This window comes from Thalassophryne amazonica, chromosome 2 (assembly GCF_902500255.1).
Source record: "Thalassophryne amazonica chromosome 2, fThaAma1.1, whole genome shotgun sequence".
Classification (NCBI taxonomy): domain Eukaryota; kingdom Metazoa; phylum Chordata; class Actinopteri; order Batrachoidiformes; family Batrachoididae; genus Thalassophryne; species Thalassophryne amazonica.
The window spans coordinates 60,058,503-60,077,861 of NC_047104.1; the positions used below are offsets into that span (position 1 = coordinate 60,058,503).

General features: G+C 42.3%; 1 protein-coding gene and 1 long non-coding RNA gene across 2 annotated transcripts in view; one reads left to right on the top strand and one right to left on the bottom strand.

Annotated features, from left to right (window-relative positions):
* LOC117503666 (SH2 domain-containing adapter protein F-like) overlaps positions 1 to 19,359 on the top strand; it is a 277,377-nt gene that overhangs the window by 170,681 nt on the left and 87,337 nt on the right. The window lies entirely within an intron of this gene.
* Positions 1,677 to 12,560, bottom strand: LOC117524857. Its single transcript, XR_004564881.1, has 3 exons — positions 12,479 to 12,560; positions 10,339 to 10,340; positions 1,677 to 1,687 (listed from the first exon to the last, which is right to left on the bottom strand). It is a non-coding gene; the product is annotated as an uncharacterized LOC117524857 (long non-coding RNA).

Consider the following 19,359-nt stretch of genomic DNA (forward strand, 5'->3'; position numbering starts at 1 on the left):
TTTACTTTAAGACTCAATAAAATGTTGCTGACATAGAAAACCTGTAAAGCCTACTTTTAGTACACCAAAAATTCACAAGCGGTATTGATAAGGGAATCGATAAAGAATCAGATCGATAAGCGGAATCGATAATGGCATCTATATTGATAAAATCTTATTAGTTCCCATCATTAATCATATCACACCAAATCGCATTTTATCTCATTGTGAGGAATTGAATAACCATCAAATGCATATTAAATCACATTGAATCAGGAACAGGGGTGAATCGTATCACATCGTATCGTCAGTATTGTCATGTATTCCTATATGTATCGTATCGCTGATAGTGTATCGAGATGCATATCGAATTGTTGTCAGTAATGAGATTCACATGCCTAATACATGTGTATGCAAAGGTTTGAGCGCACGTTTGAGCATAATTTTCATGATTTTCATTTATAAATCTTTGGTTGTCTGGATCAGAAGTAAAGTATGTCCCTCCGGCTGCTCCCTTGTTTTTTGTACTTGGGGTCACCACAGCAAATCCAAGGTGGATCTGCATGTTGAATTGGCACAAGTTTTACGCCGGATGCCCTTCCTGACGCAACTCCACATTACATGGAGAAATGTGGTAGGGGTGGGATTCGAACCGTGAACCTTCCGCACTGAAACCAAGTGCAAGAAAATTCAGTTAAATATATTATATAGCAGATGAACACACTAATATTTGAGAAGTGAAATGAAGTTTCTAGTATTTACAGAAAGTGTGCAATAATTATTTAAACAAAATAGGCAGGTGCATAAATTTGGGCACCCTTGTCATTTTATTGATTTGAATACATTTAGCACTAATTATTGGAATACATAATTGGTTTGGTAAGCTCATTGACCCCTGACCTCCTTACACAGGTGAATCCAATCATGAGAAAATGTTCCCCTCTTTTCATCTCTTCTTATGATTGGCAACATGGGAGCCTCTAAACAACTCTCAAATGACCTGAAAACAAAGATTGTTCAATATCATAGTTTAGGGAAAGGATACAAAAAGCTGTCTCAATGATTTCAGCTGTCAGTTTCCACTGTGAGGAACATAGTGAGGAAATGGAAGACCACAGGCACAGTACTAGTTGTGGCCCGAAGTGGCAGGCCAAGAAAAATCTCAAGTAAGCTGAAGCGAAGGATGGTGACAACAGTCATAGTCAACCCACAGACCTGCTCCAAAGACCTACAGCATGATCTTGCTGCAGATAGTGTCTCTGTGTATCATTCAACTATACAGCGCACTTTGCACAAAGAGATGATGTATGTAATGCAGAGGAAGCCTTTTCTACATACAAGCTACAAACAGAGTCACTTGAGGTACGCTAAAGCACATTTGGACAAGCCAGCTTCATTTTGGAATAAGGTGCTGTGGGCTGATGTTATTTGGACATAACAAGGGAGTAGTATGCATGGCTGAAAAATAACACAGCATTCCAAGAAAAACACCTGCTACCTATAGTAAAATTTGGAGGTTCCATCATGCTGTGTGGCTGTGTGGCCAGTGCAGGTACTGGGAATCTTGTTAAAGTTGAGGGTCACATGGATTCCAGTCGATATCAGCAGATTCTTGAGAACAATATTCATGAATCAGTGACAAAGTTTAAGTTGCACCGGGGCTGGATCTTTCAACAAGACAACGACCCTAAACACTGCTCAAAATCTACTAAGGCATTCATGCAGAGGAACAAGTACAACTTTCTGGAATGGTCATCTCAGTCCCCAGACCTGAATATTATTGAAAATCTGTGGTGTGATTTTAAGCGGGCTGTCCATGCTCAGAAACCAACAAACCTGACTGAACTGGAGATGTTTTGTAAAGACGAATGGTTCAAAATACCTTCATCCAGAATCCAGACTCTCATTGGAAGCTATAGGGAGCATTTCGAGGCTGTTATTTCTGTAAAAGGAGGATGTACTAAATATTATATATATATATATATATGTTGTATTTTTTTCTGTTGGGGTGCCCAAAATTATGCACCTGCCTAATTTTGTTTAAAGAATTATTGCACACTTTCTGTAAATCCTATAAACTTCATTTTACTTCTCAAATATCGCAGTGTTTGTCTGCTATATGATAAATTTAACTGCTATAAGATATAATTACACTCAACAAAAATATAAACGCAACACTTTTGGTTTTGCTCCCATTGTGTATGAGATGAACTCAAAGAGCTAAAACTTTTTCCACATACACAATATCACCATTTCCCTCAAATATTTTTCACAAACCAGTCTAAATCTGTGACACTGAGCACTTCTCCTTTGCTGAGATAATCCATCCCATCTCACAGGTGTGCCATATCAAGATGCTGATTAGACACCATGATTAGTGCACAGGTGTGCCTTAGACTGCCCACAATAAAAGGCCACTCTGAAAGGTGCAGTTTTGTTTTATTGGGGGGGATACCAGTCAGTATCTGGTGTGACCACATTTGCCTCATGCAGTGCAACACATCTCCTTCGCATAGAGTTGATCAGGTTGTCAATTGTGGCCTGTGGAATGTTGGTCCACTCCTCTTCAATGGCTGTGCGAAGTTGCTGGATATTGGCAGGAACTGGTACACGCTGTCGTATACCCCGGTCCAGAGCATCCCAAACATGCTCAATGGGTGACATGTCCGGTGAGTATGCCGGCCATGCAAGAACTGGGACATTTTCAGCTTCAAAGAATTGTGTACAGATCCTTGCTACATGGGGCAGTGCATTATCCTGCTGCAACATGAGGTGATGTTGTTGGATTTATGGCACAACAATGGGCCTCAGGATCTCGTCACGGTATCTCTGTGCATTCAAAATGCCATCAATAAAATGCACCTATGTTCTTCGTCCATAACAGACGCCTGCCCATACCATAACCCCACCGCCACCATTGGCCACTCGATCCACAACATTGACATCAGAAAACCGCTCACCCACACAACGCCACACACGCTGTCTGCCATCTGCCCTGGACAGTGTGAACCGGGATTCATCCGTGAAGAGAACACCTCTCCAACGTGCCAAACGCCAGCGAATGTGAGTATTTGCCCACTCAAGTCGGTTACGACGACGAACTGGAGTCAGGTCGAGACCCCGATGAGGACAACGAGCATGCAGATGAGCTTCCCTGAGACGGTTTCTGACAGTTTGTGCAGAAATTCTTTGGTTATGCAAACCGATTGTTTCAGCAGCTGTCCGAGTGGCTGGTCTCAGACGATCTTGGAGGTGAACATGCTGGATGTGGAGGTCCTGGGCTGGTGTGGTTACACATGGTCTGCGGTTGTGAGGCTGGTTGGATGTACTGCCAAATTCTCTGAAACGCCTTTGGAGACGGCTTATGGTAGAGAAATGAACATTCAATACACGAGCAACAGCTCTGGTTGACATTCCTGCTGTCAGCATGCCAATTGCACGCTCCCTCAAATCTTGCGACATCTGTGGCATTGTGCTGTGTGATAAAACTGCACCTTTCAGAGTGGCCTTTTATTGTGGGCAGTCTAAGGCACACCTGTGCACTAATCATGGTGTCTAATCAGCATCTTGATATGGCACACCTGTGAGGTGGGATGGATTATCTCAGCAAAGGAGAAGTGCTCACTATCACAGATTTAGACTGGTTTGTGAACAATATTTGAGGGAAATGGTGATATTGTGTATGTGGAAAAAGTTTTAGATCTTTGAGTTCATCTCATACAAAATGAGAGCAAAACCAAAAATGTTGCGTTTATATTTTTGTTGAGTGTAACTTCTTTTTTCTTGTCATTTTCATAGAGAACATAATACAGGCTGGTATATAGGCAATGCAGGAAGTTGGCACATGGCTAACTTTTTGGGTGAGGTTACACCATTTTCAGACATAGGCATTTAAAAAGGTGGTTAAAAACTCTATCATGTACATATAAAAAGGAAAACAATTAGGCTGTTGACTAAAAATCCTAAGAGGCATTTATGAACATGCATATTCTGTATTTTATTAATTTATATTCATTTCAGTGTGGAGTTTGCATGTTCATCCAGTATATGTTCTGTCTGCATGTTCTGGCTTCTTTCTATGGTCTGAAGACATGCAGGTTCAGTAAAGTTGGGGGGTCCAGTTTGCCTGTTTGTGAGTATGAATGGTTGTGTGCCTGTATATGTATCAGTTGGACTGACAAAATCACTTTGCAGTGAAATCCAAGTTTTCACATCCCCTAACATTTTAAAGCCGGGATAATGTTTAGTGATGAGTCAGTGATGTAGGATTGTTCGTGATGTATTTTTACATACTCCTACTTTTACAAGGTATTTAAAATTAGGCAGTTTATGCCACACGCTTTCTGGCTTTGTACATATTTATGTCAGAGGTCAAATATGGCAGATACAGATCCACTTTATAAAATTAGTGCCAGTGTTTATTCCACTGCTGTGTATGAATTAGGTAAATCCTTGTCATCAGTGTATGTATGTGAAAGTTGGTGTAAAACTTGAAATTACCATCTAGTTCACAATATGTAGTTAAAGACATTTGCCTGTTCAGGTTTTATAGAAACACACATTTAATCAAATTCTACATTTACATGCAACATGTTGAATGAGAGCCTGTAGAAATTAAATGATGCAATACCAGTGAAATAATTAAATTAGAAGTCACTGCTGCCTGCAGAAAAGTTTATTTTCAAAATATTCAGTTATTCATTTTCTCATTTTCTTATGTCACTGCACGTAGAGCAGGTGGCACTGTGGTGTAGGAATTGAACCACCAACCTGGAGGCTCAGCTTTGACTTTTAAAATTAAAATTAATCTATCAAATATTTTAAGGTTGGTCATTTAATTCTTTAGTTTATGTACCAATAAATAACAACTATGACCTCTACCAATAACGTTGAGGACATAGGATTCACAGGAATATACACATACAATTGTTGTAACATTTGTGTTTTTTTTAATCATTATTTTCAAATATACAGTAGTGTTCAGAATAATAGTAGTGCTATGTGACTTAAAAGATTAATCCAGGTTTTGAGTATATTTCTTATTGTTACATGGAAAACAAGGTACCAGTAGATTCAGTAGATTCTCACAAATCCAACAAGACCAAGCATTCATGATATGCACACTCTTAAGGCTATGAAATTGGGCTATTAGTAAAAAAAAGTAGAAAATGGGGTGTTCACAATAATAGTAGTGTGGCATTCAGTCAGTGAGTTCATCGGTTTTGTGGAACAAACAGGTGTGAATCAGGTGTCCCCTATTTAAGGATGAAGCCAGCACCTGTTGAACATGCTTTTCTCTTTGAAAGCCTGAGGAAAATTGGCTGTTCAAGACATTGTTCAGAAAAACAGCGTAGTTTGATTAAAAAGTTGATTGGAGAGGGGAAAACTTATACGCAGGTGCAAAAAATTATAGGCTGTTAATCTACAATGATCTCCAATGCTTTAAAATGGACAAAAAAAACAGAGACGCGTGGAAGAAAACAGAAAACAACCATCAAAATGGATAGAAGAATAACCAGAATGGCAAAGGCTCACCCATTATCAGCTCCAGGATGATCAAAGACAGTCTGGAGTTACCTGTAAGTGCTGTGACAGTTAGAAGACGCCTGTGTGAAGCTAATTTATTTGCAAGAATCCCCCACAAAGTCCCTCTGTTAAATGAAAGACGTGTAGAAGAGGTTACAATTTGCCGAAGAACACATCAACTGGCCTAAAGAGAAATGGAGGAATATTTTGTGGACTGATGAGAGTAAAATTGTTCTTTTTGGGTCCAAGGGCCGCAGACAGTTTGTGAGACGACCCCCAAACTCTGAATTCAAGCCACAGTTCACAGTGAAGACAGTGAAGCATGGTGGTGCAAGCATCATGATATGGGCATGTTTCTCCTACTATGGTGTTGGGCCTATATATCGCATACCAGGTATCATGGATCAAATTGGATATGTCAAAATACTTGAAGAGGTCATGTTGCCTTATACTGAAGAGGACATGCCCTTGAAATGGTTGTTTCAACAAGACAATGACCCCAAGCACACTAGTAAATGAGCAAAATCTTGGTTCCAAACCAACAAAATTAATGCCTCGCAGATGTGAAGAAATCACGAAACCTGTGGTTAAACAACTAAATACTAGTTTAGTCATTCACAGGATTGCTAAAAAAGCAGTTTGAACATAATAGTTTTGAGTTTGTAGTGTCAACAGCAGATGCTACTATTATTGTGAACACCCCCTTTTCTACTTTTTTTTACTAATAGCCCAGTTTCATAGCCTTAAGAGTGTGCATATCATGAATGCTTGGTCTTGTTGGATTTGTGAGAATCTACTGAATCTACTGGTACCTTGTTGCCCATGTAACAATAAGAAATATACTCAAAACCTGGATTAATCTTTTTAGTCACATAGCACTACTATTATTCTGAACACTACTGTATGTTCTTTATTTTATTAGTGATAACTACTTGGAATAAACGTCAGATACAGTAATGATCATGATGAAATTCTTGTTCAGTACATCTGCTGTCATGTGTAAATTCTGTCATTGTTTGCTGTTGTTTGAGCTGTTGGTGGCCCTGTCGTCTTTAATTCTTTCTGAAGAAGGGTGACAGGGATCAAATCACATGCAGTTGCGTAAACATTGTTAACACATTACCGTGCTAATCCATACTTACTGTATTTATCCTCCCCGTAGAGTCATGTGGAGAGCGTGAAGCGACGCTCAGCTGAAGGTCAGAACAGCATACACCGCATGAGAATGAGGTCACTGTTGTGCAGCTATTTGCATTTCACAAAGCTCTGCTTATGTATATTTCCCCAAGGACCTGCATGTTTTCGGAGATGGAAGAACTTCTCAATGGGTCGCACGGATGCAACAACAAACATCATCATCTCAGATTAAGTGTCCAAATCAATATTGGGCATTCCAGCATCTCACTATCTCCTCTTTTATCCAAGACATACAGTTGACTTTCTTTTGATATAATGAATAGTTTTGCTTTATGAACTAGTTTCTTGTCCTTGGCCATATTCTATGCTTGACATGTATGAAAGAGCATTGACTTTGATGTTCAGGAGGGGCATGACTGGAATTATGTTTTGTTTTTTTTTTCTTTTAACTGCTTATGTGGTGTATTTGTATGAGACTGCCGTTAAGTGCTGCTGTGTAGTCATAAAACTGAGGTCATATTGAGTTCACCTTGTGTAATGTTGCCAGAAGAAAAGATTTGCTGCTGTGTACAGTTTATCACACATTTTTTGTGCAAAATATGTGTGTCAGCAGACATCCGTCTCTGCTAATGAGAGACAGCCCAAGGAGAATTGTGACTGTCAGCTCAGCTCAGCGTGGAGGTGATGGAACTTCATTTCCCACTGATTTTTTAGCTATGGCTTCTGTCTGCATTCTTGTGCTTCCAGGAGACATTATCGGATTATCACACAATGAGGACAACCATGTAAAGCAGAGGGCCTTAAAAATATGAGTCTTCCTCATTTAGTCAACACTCATATTTTAAGGGTATAGCTGTGTATTGCCTTTTCTTGTTTTTTTTTTTTTTCTCTTTTTTTGTCTCCTAGCAGGTTGTTAAGAGGAAAATGTTTGCGGATTTAAGTAGACTGGTGTTGCCATTTTTTTGCCCTCTAAAAAGTAGGCTATGTTATCTGTCGATCATATTAAAAACATTAAGTTTATGTATACTAACAGAGGTACTCACCTTTGCCTATGTTCTTTCTTTCTTTCTTTCATGATCTTGTTCTGGTAGTTCATAGGTCCCCTTCCTTATGCTGCATTTACACATAATGACCACAAGTCACGAATGCCACGAAGTATATATTTTTGGCCGCTGAACACGAATGTGATGATTCAGGGCAGAGGCGTCAGGTGTCCCCAGGAACTGCTGCAACCTGTTGCCATGCGTTACAATTAATGGCATGTGTTGTTGGCGAATTATCAGGAGCCATTATGCACGGTCAAGAATAATGTTCCGCACCATTGCACTCTGTTCCACACTATTGCGCATAAGAGCACATCGTTACATTCTGTCATGTTGTGAATGAGGCGAATTGTCTCCACACACACACACACACACCCATATTCATCCTACCATCAGCTGCTGAGCAATTCAGATCGCTCCAGTTTGCTCCTCGAAATCCAGATTAATCCACAGCAGAAGAACATCATGATTGCATGCTTAGTTGAGCTCTGTGCCACAGAGTGGCGCAGAGAGGGAGAGGAGATGGAACGAGCCAGATGTGTGGCTCCATGCGGCTCTCGTCTCACTCGTTTTTCCAAACATCAGGCACTGCAGCATCAGCAGGTGGAACACCTGCAGGAGCGCACTGAGGAGCTTTGGAACAAGACTTTTAGCCGACGTAGTGTCACTGTCCTTCAGCATACTGCAGCAATGAAACTGAATGTGGTGCAGCAGGGCTTAATTGTGCGCACATCAGAGAAGAACGCTGTCACGCTCTATTAAGGATCACCACTTATCAAGATGGATCAACTCGCTCAGTTCCGACATCCACGACATGAGGCGAAATGAGGGTGGCGCGTGACATTCGTGGAAGATTTTTTTGACAGCCAAAAACATGCTCCACAAAAATCATGAATATCAGGCACCAACACGCACTATTAAGAAACCTATTCAGATGCATTAAGTAACATTAAGAATATCAGGAATGTCAAGAATAATGCAAATAAGACATTCGGAACGTATCCTGCCTATGTGTAAACGCAGCATAAGGGCCCCTTCACACATAGTGCAAAGTTTGGAAGAAGTGCACACGACACTGTGTAATGTTGTCCCTGCCTCCAAGACTCGTACACCTGTTGCTGCAACTATTTGCACACACAAATGCCTGAAAGACAAAGTGTGTGCTGTGTGAATCCATTGCACCCTCTTGTGGCAAGTGTCGGCCATATTCCAGGTGACACACACAAACATCTAACACCGCTCGCATGGCAGTTAGAAAATGTGTGGCCAGTCGCACTCTTGGCACGATAACAGACTGCAGACAATCGCTTTCATACTTGCAGAGAAATTTGTCTAAGTCCCACACGAGTGGGGCTTTGATGTGTGTGCTGAGAACTGATAGGAGGTATGTCATCCCACTGAAGCGGCTGTGGAAATCTGTGGATCTGGACATCCCAGCTGGACACCACATACTGTGTTTGGATGGACATGGACAGACAACTGCCCACTGTGATGTGCATGTGTCTGTTTGCATTTATCAAGTGGACAGAAATAAAAACATATACTATCACTGTGGCGATGTGCTGCAGCGAGCGAGCGCATAAACACCGCACACATGGATAGGCTGCTACCAGCTTGAAACGGACAATCAGATCAGAACACACAGCAGATGATCTCACTGCCACATCACCCACGAGCTCTGTTCCACATGACGTGGTGTCCTGCAGCGCGTCGTCCTTAAGACGCACGCGGCCGGTTGGAGACACGCCAGCAAATGTGGACATGAATGAGACGAGTGAACTGCTTCTCATTTATGTCATTTCATGACTGTATGTCTATGATCATGGGTCATTTACAGAGGAACAGAATGGATCATAGTTGTATTGCTCGCTTGATAAATGTGGTGTTTTTATATGGTGTGTGATTTAAAACATTTTTGTAATACTTCCATGTCCTTCCTGATATGAGGCAGATTTCCGCTGCTTTCAAAGAACAGCTCCGTAGCTCAGTGGTAAAGTTGCTGACTGGCCGTCAGAGCTTTTGAAAGGTGCGAGTTCGCGTCCAGTGGGTGGTGTGTTTCTCTCTCTTTTTTTTTTATTATCCCACATAAGCGGCTCGATGTGGTTCCACAGGTACCAGCTAGTTTTTATTTTTTATTTCTTCCACATAAGCGGCGCCATGTGCGGCACCTCGCACTGTTCCTGCTCGAAAGACACTGGCACGTGCACAAGCTCTGGCACTGGGTTCGTGCACGCCTACTACCGGTGCAGTGTTTTGTGGTGCGCTAATTTCGAACTGTTTTGTGTCTTAACATTTTCATCTCTTAAAGGGCTAAAGCAGTGATTCGAGATGTTTGCCAGACCAAAATGATCATGGCAGAAAAGATGAAGCATTACACATACAAAAGATACATAACAGAAAGAAATTGGCCCGTCCCTGGCCTCTTCACACACAGTACGAATGTGGTTGAATTGCGCATGAATCGCGCATGAAGCAGGAATTTTATGCTATACGTGTCAAACCATAGCTGTCGCCAATGGCTCGTACACCTGTTGATACAACTGTTTGCACACAGCAGCAGCTGAAAGGCAGAGTGTGCGCTGTGAGAGCCCATCAAACCCTATCGCAGCAGGTGTCGGCCATATTCCAACTGACACACATGAACATCTAACACCACTCACTTAGAGAATGTGTGGTCATTTGTGCTCTTAGCACGACAGCAGTCAGCAGACGATCGCTGTCGAGCTGGATGTGAAATTTGTCTAAGTGCCCCCACAAGTGTGGCTTTGCAAACAGACACAGTGACACATTGGTGTGTGTGCTGAACTGGCAGGGGGTGTGTCCACCCACAGGAGCAGCTGTGGAGATCTGTGGTTCTGGACGCTCCAGCTGGAGAACACGTAGTGTGTATGGACGGACATGAACTAACAACTGCCCACTGTGACACACGTGTGTCTGCTTGCTGTCCTCACGTGGACATACATAAAAACATATATCGCTGTTGCAATGGGCTGCAGCGAGTGTGCACATGCTGCGCACATTGACAGGCTAGCCCAGGTGAAACAGACCCTCAAATCATAACACGCAGCAGGCGATCTGAATGTCATGTCACCCTCTGTTCCACATCATATGGTGTCTGTTTTATGGGGCACCGTCCAAAAGACATGCGTGTTGAGCCAGACACAAGTGCGGGGCTGATTTCTTTGATACCAAAAAGCTCTATTTTGGTCTCATCTGGCGAACTTCAAATGGGTCTGGACATGTGCTGGCTTGAGCAGGGGGACCTTGCCTTGCAGGATTTAAAATCATGACGGTGTATTGTGTTACTAATGTAATTGACTGTGGTTCCAGCTATCCTCAGGTCATTGACCAGGTCCTTTCATGTAGTTCTGTGCTTTCTCAGGACCATTCTTACCCCATGAGGTGAGATGTTGTTTCTTCCATTTTCTAATAATTACACCAACAGTTGATGCTTTGTCACCAAGCTGCTTGCCTGTTGTCCTGTAGCCCATCTCAGCCTTGTGCAGGTCTACAGTTTTGTCCCTGGTGTCCTTAGACAGCTCTTTGGTCTTGGTGGATATGTTGGAGTGTGATTGATTTAGTGTGTCGACAGGTGTCTTTTATACAGGTAACAAGTTCAAGCAGGTGCAGGTAATACAGGTAAAGAGTGCAGAATTGGAGGACTTCTTAAAGAAAAACTAACAGGTCTGTGAGAGCCAAAATTGTTGCTGTCTGGTAGGTGATCAAATACTTATTTCATACAGTAAAATTATTTGAAAATCATACAGTGTGATTTTCTGATTTTTTTATTTTTTTTAGATTCTGTTTCTCACAGTTGAAGTGTACCCACGATAAACATTACAGACCTCTCCATTCTTTGTAGGTGGGAAAATTTGCAAAATTGTCAGTGGATCAAATACTTATTTGCCTCACTGTATTTGCTCCTCTTGTGGCACATTTGACATATTGATGAAATCTGGAGAGCACTGATTTTAATTCCACATGATTAAAATTACCCGCAACAATGTGCACCGCGTCGGGATGTCAGTTCAGCTGTAGGCTGATGTTGTTGTGTAAAAGTCTAAGGGCCGAGCTAGCATTAGCATCCGGTCGAATGTAGACAGCGGTTAGCTAGAATCCAGTAAACTCCAGAGGATGATAAAACGGTCGGCATGTAACAGTCAAATATTCCAAGGCTTGGGAACAGTGGCTGGCTCCCATTGCTGTATTGTTACACCAGTTGTTGTGGATGTACATACATAAACCCTCCTCCTTTGTTCTTACCGGTGTCACTGGTACTGTCAAAGTGCCTCATTGAATAGCATGCTAACTTGATAGCCGAGTCTGGGATGGATGGGTATAGCCAAGTTTCCATAAAGACTAGGACACAGCAGTCTCTGGTGAAGTTATTCAGAGCTGCCTGCAGCCTCAATTCCTCCATTTTATTAGAGAGGGATCTTACATTGGCAAGGGAGAGGCTGAGAAATGGTGGTTTGTGAGGCTGCTTCCGTAGCCTGGCTAGCCCACCGGCCCTGCATCCACGATTCTGCTTGCACTCCCCACACCACCTCCACTTCCTTCTCGTTGGGATGGTGATCCACAGAGAGCAGGGGGCCCTTGCTATGTGTATCGGGATGTTGCATGAACGAGAAAACTCCGCTCCAATACTCGTCTTTTAAAAGCTTGTGTTGTTTGTTGGTAGTGTTAGCTCAACAGAAAGTTGCTAAGACGATTAGGATGCATATAATAAATGATAAAACAAAGCATGAATGTGAGCGCGCAGAGCAGCTGCATCTACGCACGCTGCCATCTACCCGGGAATGATGCAGAAGTGACATTAACCTTCAGTTATGGAGGCAGGCGTACTAACCACTTGCACCACCATGCAACCCAGTTAAAAAAAACAAAACATTGTACTGCAGGTAGCCTGAGTTGAGTTGGTCTCTCTGCAGTATGCAGTGTAAAGGCCCCCCTGACACTACACAACTTTGATCTGCGCACTTGCACACACACTGTCGTGACAATCCCACCCACTGTGTTTCCACTTCGATGCTGCGCTTTGTTCCACTGGCTGCCACGCATTGTATGCTGGCCACTGCGTATATAAAATAATTATTTCATACCGGATTAATCATTTTCTCTGCCAGTTGGCTGTTGAAAACGCCTCTAGTCACTTGCAGAGTCACAGCGGACAGCTCCAGCTGCAGCTTTTCTGTCTCTCTCGCACGGGTGCGCTTAATGTGGTGGAGAAAGTATTTGGAACCGTTAAAAAAAGTCATTCTTTGCCATGTTTATATTGTAATGGCTTGATAAAACAGTTGCATGTTCATCCCTTCTTATGTGCAGCTGTAAAAGTATGTTTATGATACATTCAGCATTTCGTTATAATCGTTCAGATGAGCTGCGCTCTGATGCGGTGTACTGATGCAATCACTCGCACTCACGCTGTGTTTTTGACTTGTTTGCATAATGTTCAGTTGAAGTTCACGCCATTAATGCATGATGGAGATTTTGAACATTTCAAAATTTTCTGTGCGCATGTGCACGAATCTGTGCACAATTTACAACAGTTTACAACGTGCTTCAGATGAGTTTACTCTCATGCATGGCAGAGTGCGTGCAAGTGCGCAGATCAAAGTCGTGCAAGTGTCAGGGGACCTTGAGAGTGTTGTTACAACAGTGCTTTTGCTCAAATTAGAGATTTCTCTGTCTCTTCTTTACCTTTTAACTTCTGTTCCATCCACAGCAGAGTACATGAGCAGTCTTGACACCCCCTGGGGGGAATGCGAGCTGGGTGAGTGTTGACAGAGCTGGTGGGGGTGGTGTGGTTGTAAGAGGGTCTCTTGTTGGTTTTTGCCAGAGGTCTATCACCATTAATGGGCTGTTGACCCCCGTTGAGGTGGGAGAATGATGTAACTGTAGAGGGTATGCGCTGACATCATCAAACCATGCCCTGAGAAGGTATACCTCCATGTTGAATGGAAAACGGCTAAAAGAAATCAATTGTTTGCAGAAGCTGAAAGTTCAGAAATTCCACAGCCCAAAATCCTTTTTTGTGGTGACGTCAGTGAAGGATTAGTATATGACGAACACTGTCTGTAGTGGCCTTCAGGACCTGTATTTTTTGTGGATGTTTTTGGAGCTGCTGGCATGTGAATATGTCCCTGATATTCAGTACACAGACATCTCCAACTGTTTTGTCAGGGATACAAATTCTGCCTTGCAGGGTCCGTGAACAAGGTCAAGGTCATCATAAGATGTGTCTCAGATCATCACAGGAAAGGTGAGTTATTTTGTGTACAGTTTTGTTTGTAAATGGCGGAAATGAAAATCATGCACATCCACAGTGCAGGGGTTAGATTATGTTGTTCCTCCTGCTTAGTGAGACATGCAGGTAAAATGCACTTTAAATACTTTTCACACCAAAGTAATTTGCTTTAACGATTGTCATTATTTGATTCCAAATGCGCGAGTTCCTGCGTTAACCGTCCTTCATTCACAAAATGCTGGTTTGGCTTTAACAAATGTTAAACAGCCTCACGGAGCTCCGACGGGCTGAAAACAGTATTAAAGCCGTTTGATTCATGGTGTTTTTTTCTGTTTCAGTCTAAAACTGTTTGATTCCAGTTTTCACATGTGGACTGTCAACGGGACAGTCCACATGTGACAGCCAACAACACAGTTTATGGATGAGCGAACACAACTGCTGTCACTTTGTTTACCATCCAGCATGCCAGTATACGGCTGGCTTCTGGGTTTGACCACGTCACGCGTATACCCTCTATTCATCCATCACAGCTGCTTCCACGTGTCACCTGACTGCCCTGTCCCTTTCCCCTGCGACCACACGAGGAGATTAGGCATCACGACAAGAGGCACTCAGTCACTGATATGACTGTCCCTCTCCTCTCCTTTCCTTTACTTTCATCTCCTCTCCTTTCCTGTCCTCTCCTCCCTCTTATCTCTTTTCCCCTATCCCAGCGCTTTTGACAGAACCAATCCCATTCCGATACCCTCCTCTCCATTCCAGCAGCCATACACACCCTGAACTCTGAGTGCCCTCTTGTCTAATCCAGCACCAGCCTTATCAGCTCAGGAACAATAGGTGCAGAGCCAACACGGCTCAGAAATGCAGCCTGCAGAAAAATGGCTCTTCCGTCGCAAGCCTCCGCATTCCACTGTGACTGCCAAGAAGCCTGTCGCTGCTTCAAATTATATCCTCCTCTTCACGTCAAGAAAAGCTTACACCTTCACTGTGCTTGACTGCTGCCTAAATGGAAGTTCTATTAGCGCAGAACGATCACTTACAAAGAAAAATGACTAATCTCATCTGATGCTGATCTCGCACTTTTGTTTGTTCTTTGCAGAGGTGCACAGCTTTGCTCCAAGGGCTGTTCTATAAGTCTTGCTAAGAGACGGGCACCTTTCCAAGTCCCTGTCCTCATTCATCTTCTATTAACGAGCTTTCTCCTCAGTCCTAACGAGCTGTAATTGCAGGCGCCCTGCAGAGGATCCATGTCACTGTCCGTGCAGTGACCCTACAGCAAGAGCGATGGCTGTTTTTTTGTTTTTTTTCTTGGTCAGTCTTTAGGGTTGATCTGACTGAAGTCTGACTTTCTTCCTAATTACAAGATTGAGACAAAAGTGCAGAAACAGGAAAAAATGGAATAAAATGAATAAAAAAAAAAACAATCACAACTGTGATTACATTGAACCCAGCAAAAGCTCTGTTGATAAGTTCCAGTATGAAAATACTCAAAGCACCTAATGTAATACAGATTTGTTATTTTTCAACCTCTGGGGTGACCTAAGAGTTTTTTGATCAGTCGTGAGAGCTCATGTGATGTATTCAGCATTGCTGTGGATATTTATTATCCCACTTTGTTCTTCCATCATCCAGTTGTCTGCCAGTTGTTTATTTCTCTCCGTGACAGAATTGCACCACCTACTCATCTCTAATTCTGAGGTTTACCCCTCCCTGTTTCTTTTTAGTGTCTATTAGTCTTTGTGTCTTCCAGTTTTATACGTCCTTGATGCCTCTCTCCAAAGCCCTCATCTGTCTCCTCTCTGTCCGCCTCGCTCTTGTTTTCTGCTTTGTGTATGTTGTCTCTTTAGAATTACTCTCTGCTCCAGTAAAGGAATGAATCCATTTCCATGCCTGTGTGCTTTGAAAGAAACTCTTCATATTCTCTTTCGCTAAGCTTACTGGGGAACGACAAATTGTTACACAACTAAATACACATTTCATTGTTTGTGTATGGGTTGCAACCAGCAGGACTGTTCTTCTTCTTTTAAATCTCTTTGAAATTATTACTTCCATATAGGATATTATGACATCACTTTTACTTGTCTGTGGATTTCTTTGTTAGCACGAGTAACCAAAAGTACTTTGTTCCACATGAAGAACCTGTTCAGTTTTGGTGTTGATCAAGAATACTGATATGGATCTCAGCCTTTGACAGTAAAAGAACAGCTGTCTTAATAAACTTGGTGTATTGTAAGAAACAAGCCTGCAAAGATGCACCATTGTTTATTACACATGTTAAATACCAGTAAAGATAGTAATTTGTCAAGTGTCTTTCTTGTCTTGATTGCATAGCTCCTGAAGAATCTCAGTGGTATCTCTCATGATCATATTGATGATCATTAACTTTAGCGCTGCAGCACTTTTCTTGCAACATCCTCTTGCTTGCCTCTACTGGTGGTTGGCTCTCACTGCGGTATTGTATCACTTCCTGTTCCGGAGCACAGCGGTGTTTTTCTGTATCTGTTAGCTGTTTAATCTGCGCAGTTAGATTGATCTAGTTATCTAGATTACGATTTGTTTCCCAGTGTAATCTTTACGTGCCTTAACTAAAGCACTCCTTCTGCTGAATCACCTCTAAATTATTTACACATTATTCACTTTGCGTGTTTTTAGGAATCCGCTAGCTTAGCGTAGCTACTAGCTCTTAGCCGATTTAGCATGACGGCTTCTCCTGTCTCTCCCGCACTTTTCTGCTCTGGGTGTGAAATGTTTAGTTATTCCTCGGCCTCCTTTAGCAGTAACGGTACTTGTAATAAGTGTAGCTTATTTGTAGCTTTGGAGGCCAGGCTGGGCGAATTGGAGACTCGGCTCCGCACCGTGGAAAATTCTACAGCTAGCCAGGCCCCTGTAGTCGGTGCGGACCAAGGTAGCTTAGCCGCCGTTAGTTCCCCCCTGGCAGATCCCGAGCAGCCGGGAAAGCAGGCCGACTGGGTGACTGTGAGGAGGAAGCGTAGCCCTAAACAGAAGCCCCGTGTACACCGCCAACCCGTTCACATCTCTAACCGTTTTTCCCCACTCGACGACACACCCGCCGAGGATCAAACTCTGGTTATTGGCGACTCTGTTTTGAGAAATGTGAAGTCAGCGACACCAGCAACCATAGTCAATTGTCTTCCGGGGGCCAGAGCAGGCGACATTGAAGGAAATTTGAAACTGCTGGCTAAGGCTAAGCGTAAATTTGGTAAGATTGTAATTCACGTCGGCAGTAATGACACCCGGTTACGCCAATCGGAGGTCACTAAAATTAACATTAAATCGGTGTGTAACTTTGCAAAAACAATGTCGGACTCTGTAGTTTTCTCTGGGCCCCTCCCCAATCGGACCGGGAGTGACATGTTTAGCCGCATGTTCTCCTTGAATTGCTGGCTGTCTGAGTGGTGTCCAAAAAATGAGGTGGGCTTCATAGATAATTGGCAAAGCTTCTGGGGAAAACCTGGTCTTGTTAGGAGAGACGGCATCCATCCCACTTTGGATGGAGCAGCTCTCATTTCTAGAAATCTGGCCAATTTTCTTAAATCCTCCAAACCGTGACTATCCGGGGTTGGGACCAGGAAGCAGAGTTGTAGTCTTACACACCTCTCTGCAGCTTCTCTCCCCCTGCCATCCCCTCATTACCCCATCCCCGTAGAGACGGTGCCTGCTCCCAGACTACCAATAACCAGCAAAAATCTATTTAAGCATAAAAATTCAAAAAGAAAAAATAATATAGCACCTTCAACTGCACCACAGACTAAAACAGTTAAATGTGGTCTATTAAACATTAGGTCTCTCTCTTCTAAGTCCCTGTTGGTAAATGATATAATAATTGATCAACATATTGATTTATTCTGCCTTACAGAAACCTGGTTACAGCAGGATGAATATGTTAGTTTAAATGAGTCAACACCCCCGAGTCACACTAACTGTCAGAATGCTCGTAGCACGGGCCGGGGCGGAGGATTAGCAGCAATCTTCCATTCCAGCTTATTAATTAATCAAAAACCCAGACAGAGCTTTAATTCATTTGAAAGTTTGTCTCTTAGTCTTGTCCATCCAAATTGGAAGTCCCAAAAACCAGTTTTATTTGTTATTATCTATCGTCCACCTGGTCGTTACTGTGAGTTTCTCTGTGAATTTTCAGACCTTTTGTCTGACTTAGTGCTTAGCTCAGATAAGATAATTATAGTGGGCGATTTTAACATCCACACAGATGCTGAGAATGACAGCCTCAACACTGCATTTAATCTATTATTAGACTCTGTTGGCTTTGCTCAAAAAGTAAATGAGTCCACCCACCACTTTAATCATATCTTAGATCTTGTTCTGACTTATGGTATGGAAATAGAAGACTTAACAGTATTCCCTGAAAACTCCCTTCTGTCTGATCATTTCTTAATAACATTTACATTTACTCTGATGGACTACCCAGCAGTGGGGAATAAGTTTCATTACACTAGAAGTCTTTCAGAAAGCGCTGTAACTAGGTTTAAGGATATGATTCCTTCTTTATGTTCTCTAATGCCATATACCAACACAGTGCAGAGTAGCTACCTAAACTCTGTAAGGGAGATAGAGTATCTCGTCAATAGTTTTACATCCTCATTGAAGACAACTTTGGATGCTGTAGCTCCTCTGAAAAAGAGAGCTTTAAATCAGAAGTGTCTGACTCCGTGGTATAACTCACAAACTCGTAGCTTAAAGCAGATAACCCGTAAGTTGGAGAGGAAATGGCGTCTCACTAATTTAGAAGATCTTCACTTAGCCTGGAAAAAGAGTCTGTTGCTCTATAAAAAAGCCCTCCGTAAAGCTAGGACATCTTTCTACTCATCACTAATTGAAGAAAATAAGAACAACCCCAGGTTTCTTTTCAGCACTGTAGCCAGGCTGACAAAGAGTCAGAGCTCTATTGAGCTGAGTATTCCATTAACTTTAACTAGTAATGACTTCATGACTTTCTTTGCTAACAAAATTTTAACTATTAGAAAAAAAATTACTCATAACCATCCCAAAGACGTATCGTTATCTTTGGCTGCTTTCAGTGATGCCGGTATTTGGTTAGACTCTTTCTCTCCGATTGTTCTGTCTGAGTTATTTTCATTAGTTACTTCATCCAAACCATCAACATGTTTATTAGACCCCATTCCTACCAGGCTGCTCAAGGAAGCCCTACCATTATTTAATGCTTCGATCTTAAATATGATCAATCTATCTTTGTTAGTTGGCTATGTACCACAGGCTTTTAAGGTGGCAGTAATTAAACCATTACTTAAAAAGCCATCACTTGACCCAGCTATCTTAGCTAATTATAGGCCAATCTCCAACCTTCCTTTTCTCTCAAAAATTCTTGAAAGGGTAGTTGTAAAACAGCTAACTGATCATCTGCAGAGGAATGGTGTTGTGTGGGCCGCC